The sequence below is a fragment of the Penicillium alfredii genome (assembly GCF_028826965.1).
Source record: "Penicillium alfredii strain IBT 34128 chromosome Unknown utg000009l_segment0_segment0, whole genome shotgun sequence".
Lineage (NCBI taxonomy): Eukaryota > Fungi > Ascomycota > Eurotiomycetes > Eurotiales > Aspergillaceae > Penicillium > Penicillium alfredii.
This window is the reverse complement of record NW_026622706.1, coordinates 3,148,792-3,154,791: the sequence shown is the minus strand read 5'-3', so window position 1 is coordinate 3,154,791 and position 6,000 is coordinate 3,148,792.

Sequence of the window (6,000 nt, the reverse complement as noted above, 5' to 3'; positions counted from 1 at the left end):
TTTAGTAGGATCTCATTTATAACCGCGATGTTTATACAGATCTTCGCCTAAATAATCTAGTTAACCTATTTTACGATCTTATATTTATAATTAGGCCTTCGGAGAGTGTTAATAATAGCGTTATTAATTAACTAAATAATTAGTTAAAGGTCTTCGCGAGTATTAACGTAATCTAGTTATAATTATTACTAATATTATCTAAAAGAACTATATTATTTATTATTATTTATTATATCTAGCTAGATATTAATAAAGATAATATTAAAGAAGATATATAATTTGTAATATTTATAATAGTTTCGTAATAAACAAATAATTAAACATATAGTAATATAATAGCTATTTTAATAGAGAAAAGAAGAATCTACTATATAATCATTTTTATCTAATTTAAGGCTTTTGTATATTTATTATTATATTTATCTAGAAAAAAGCTAGTATATTAAAGTTCCGCTAGAATTTTGGATTCTTTTATTTTAGCTATAAATAAAAATATAATATTAAATTAATAATAAACTATCTTTATTAGTAGCTTTTTTTACTATTTAGTTATTTAATAAAATTCTTTTGAATAGCTAATAAGATTAATACTATTAGGGTTAAAAAATATTAATTTTAGCTATATAGTATTAGATAATCCTTTTTAATTTTCTTACCATAGTAGCTATTATAGCAAGGAATATATATTATAATATTTATTAATTAAATTGCTAAAAAATAAAATATATCTTTCTAGATACTATAGAATCTGTAGCGTACTAGTTTTACTCTACGTGATTTACTAAAAAGTTATATCTTAATATATAATAGATATAATAATTATTTTTACTAATAGCTAAATATCTATTTAAATATACTAGATACCTAGATATCTTAGTATAATAGATAATAAATAAACTAATATTCTCTCGAAATAAACTACTATAAAGATAGATTAAAAATTAAACTATATATTTACTATTTCTTATTATAAGACTCCGCGAAATAATAATTAAAGAGGTTTTTATTATATATTAATTACTAAATTAGACAGATAGTATAATACTTCTATAAATATAAATTACTAAAATTATCTTTATAGTATATCTATTAACTATAAAACTTCCGCGAATAAATATTTAAGGAAAACCCTAATAAAGATTTTATATAATATAGTTATAAAAAAATAAATAAATATATACTGTATTCTAATATCAGGAGTCTCTGGCAAATCGCGCAGAGCAGACCTAGTACGCTGCGGAGTCCGTAGTGCCTATAAAGATATATTTTACTTCTCAGCGAATCGATTAATACCTATTTCGATATATATTTCTCTCTGTAGTAGTCGCTATAGCAAAGAAGTCGAAAAAGGGGTCGTTCGATACCGTATAGCCAGAACTACTATATTCTGACCCCAATAGTATCGATCTTATTAGCTATTCGAAAGAACTCTATCGAATAACTAAATAGTGGAAGAAGGCTGCTAATAGAGGTAGCTTACCGCTAGCTTAACGTTTCGTCGATTATTTTAATACTATATCTTCTTTTATAACTAAAAAAAAGAATCTAAGTTTCTAACGGAACTCTAATATATCCGCGCATTTTTAAGCGAATATAATAATAAATATACGAAGGCCCTAAACTAGATAAAAACCGCTATCTAATAGACTTCCTTTTTTTATAGAGATAGTTACTACACTATCTTATTTTTAACCGACTATCTATCGCGAAGCTATTATAAACGCTATAAATCACGTATTATTCTTTACCACATTCTTATTTATATCTAGCTTGATATAGCGAGTAATAAATAGTATAGTCTTTTTAGATAGTATTAGTAATAATAGTAGCTACGTTATATTAGTACTACGCGAAGATCTCTAATTAACTATTTAGATAACGCTATTATTAACTCTCTCCGGAGACCTAATAATAAGCAAGAGATCGTGAAACGAGCTCATTAGGTTATTTAGGCGAAGATAGATATAGATATTACGGTCTCGATAAATAAGATCCTATTAAATAGCGATATTATTATCTAAATTAAATAACTAGAGTATATCGAATACCTTATAAAGACCGCGAGAGACCTTTCGTTATTAAAAGATTAGTACTATATTTTTAGTAAAAACGCTAGATTATAAGAACTAAGTTATATAGTCTTTATATATTATAGTATTATTACTATCTTCGATCTCTCGAAGTCGGACTAAATCTGCATGTTCCGCGCGGAGAATATTAAGCGATTACTAGTTTTTGTATTAATTACCCAATTTAAGTAGTTAATAATAAAGTAGCGAATAGAGGAGATATAGCTATAAGTTATAAAGCTTATTATTAAATTTAGCGATATATATAACGTTAACTAAGCGATTATATATAGTCTAATGCTATATAGAAGAAGCTACAACTATTAATATTACAATAATAGTCACTATCTCTAGTAGTATTTCTAATATTAGATATATAATTATATTACCTAACCCTATAAATAAAGTATATAGTATATTTATTATATATAGAACCACGATAACAGTGAGTATCCCTATATCTATAACTAATAAACCGCGAAATATATAGTATATATTAATTAATGTAAAAAGAAAGTTAATCTATTTTACCTTCGATAGAGAGTGCCCTATTGGAGTAGAGTAGATTAACTAGATCTAGTAGAACCGCTTTAATAGTCCTATACTCTATATAATACCTATCTAGATACGAAACTCTAGTAGAGATATTAGGGAGTTCTAGGCTACTGCCCTAGAGAGCTTCCTAAATCTAGTAAAAGCTATAATAGAACTAAAAAAGCCCCCATAAACGGTAACGAGCTACTCTCGCTCCCGGAGTAGTATCTTCTAAAATAGAGGGGCTTTTTAGGTTACTAGTAAATATATCTATATAGCTAAATCCGGCGAAAAGGGCGAAACGATTAAAAAAGACCTTTATATAATTACTAAATATAGGCTATAGTATATCGAATAGATAAATAATATTAATAGCTAACCCTCTATAGCTATAAACCCTTTTTTAGATACTCCGGAGTCTTTAGATACCCTAAATATTATTACTATTAGCCTTCGGAATACCGGTAAATAATATTAATACTATAATATATAAATAAATAGATAAAGAATCGGAAGATAAATTAAGCTAAAAAACGCTTCTTCTATTTTTATACTCTTTATAGACTATTAGGCGTTAGTAGCCTCTTAAATCCGACCTTAATTATTAATATTACATAATATAATTAGGATCCTATAAATAAATACTAATAATTTACGCGATAAAGTAATAATATATCTTTTTAGTAAAATAGGGGTATAAAGCTACGAGATACTCGCGATTTAAGAACCCGAGGTATATTATTAGATAGAACCGATAGAAATATATTTCATATATCCTTAGAGATAGATTCTATATATTTCTTAAGCTAAAAACTCTAAGGAAAAAGAAGATAGTAAACTAAAAGTCTATTTCTATATTAATAAGAAAATTAATCCTAAAATATAGTTAATTTAGTACTATAAAGGATCTTAACATATTTACTATTCGTGGCTAAGAGTCCATTAATCTTAATATCTATAATATATAGATAGATAAATAAAGATATTAGGCGACCCTAAGGTAAAAAGGGTCGCTAAATAGAGGGCTAAAGCTATACTTTCGATACTCTAGGGAGTATTTACTATACTAGCTATATATAATCCCCCCGTAGTATTAGCTATTAGATCGTTATAAGAGATTTTAATCTTTATTACCTTTTATAATTTAAAACGAGGTAGATAAATATACTTAATAAAGATACTGAGGAAGCTATCGCGATAGTAGTAGACCACGGGCTAGATTTATTAATAAAATAGGGTATAGTTATTTTTAACGGATAGGTCTTTAAGAATAATATCTAATCGATAATTAATTTAATCTAAGCGTCTATTATACTTACTAATTATTATATCTGTTTTTCCGCGTAGCGGTAATAGTTATACGCCGCGGATTATATATCTATATTAATAGAATTTAATCTTTATTAAGTTCTTTTACTAGAACGAGAAACACGAAAATAGAAAGAGACTAATTAAAATAGCTAGCTAAGATATCGAAATATTTTTACCTAGCTAGAAGTAATTACTAATATCGAAATAGTAGTTAATAAAGTTATCGGAGTATTTAACAAAGCCGTAAAAGATATAGTTTTTATAAAAAAGGTCTATTAATACTCTTTTCTATTTTATATCTTATATCTTAAGACTCTCTAGTATTAAATAAATTATATAAGATACTAGATGTACTAGATATATAGTAAATTTAATAAAAAGTAATACTATTAGCTTCGCTACTAACTCGTGTATAAAAATAAAAAGATAATAAAGTAATCGTAATAAAAGAGAGTCGAGGTAGCTATTAATAATATTAATAATTTTTAGTATCTTATAAAAATAGCCCGTAAATAGAAACTAAGGCCAATATTTACTCCGATCCTCGCAATAGATAGTAATAAATATATAATAGTAGAAGAGAAAATAGAACTTCTCTAATAGACCCTTTTTCTCTTACTTTTATAGATAGATCTCTTTAATCTTAAAGGATATAGATATCCTAAAATAGTTAATATACTATAGTTAATTATTTCTTAAGAAGTTATTATAGCGATAAAAAAATAGTATCTTTCTTTACTCCTAGCTTAACTAGTATACCGAAGATAGTATCAAAATAAACGATTTAACTATTAAAGGTCCTTAGCTTCCTAATAAGGCTATTTAACGCGTATCTCTAATAGAGATACTCTTTAAAGTATTTTTAGGAGTTACTTTATATTATTATTAGGAAGCTAGGCAAAATAGATTACACTATACCGAAGTTTTACCGCTTAATATCTTTACTTAAGACCCTCGCGAAGACCCTCGAATCTATTATTACCTTATATTTTAGCTATTTTATCGAAATATATACTCTTTTGCTAGAGATCTATATTAAAAGACACGTAGGACAATCTTATAACCACGTATTTTATCTAATATAAAAGAGGGTCTATTAATGTGATATAGGGGATTCTAATACGTTTTATAGCTTATACTCGACTAAAACGGTATTTTTAATAATATAGTCTACTAATATTTACTATATTACCTCTAGAAGCGTCGAATACAAAGATAATTATATAATAGATCGCTAGCTTTCTTTAAGATCGATTTATAATATTTATATTTTAGAAGGGACTAATAAAAAAACTAATAATAATAGGTATCTCTTAGGGCTTATATCTTTTGTTAATCCTATTCTTATTCTATAATACTAATCTAATTAATAAACTATATATAGCTAATATAGACCCTAGAGATATAGGCCTAAATAGATATAGAGTATTAATTATTAGATATATCGATAATATCTATATTCTAGTTTAGAGTAACTCGGCAGAGAGGAAATATTTATATCCAGACTAACTCTATTATATTATAGATAAATAAATAAAAAGATATATTATAGATTTCTCGTCTTTAAAATATAAATTTATCTATTTCTAATAAAAGATATAAAATAAGAAAGCGAAGCTAATTAATAAAGAGCTAATAAAATACCTAGTTATCCTCTGTAATTATTAAAGAATTAAGATTAAACCTATTCTAGTAGTTAAATCCCTCGGGGTTATACTCGATATCTATCTTATAGATAAATCCTATATTGACTAATATAAGAAAAAGGTAATATAGTTAATTACTATACTACGATTAATCGCAAAGATAATATAAGGGATTACTACGTTTTATTTTTAGAGAATATAGACCGCTATTCTACTATCTTAGATATTATTTAGTTACTTTATCTAGTATATAAAAAAGGCAATCTATTAGTTAACTATCGAAAAAATGTGAATTAGGCTATTGAGTCTATATAATATTAGATTCTCTACCGAATCGTAGATATCTATTAGACTATATTACGCGTAGCGTTAGAGAGATTATTATATATTTTATCTATACTAATTACTTTTTAGCGGCTAGCTAAAAAAGTATATATCTA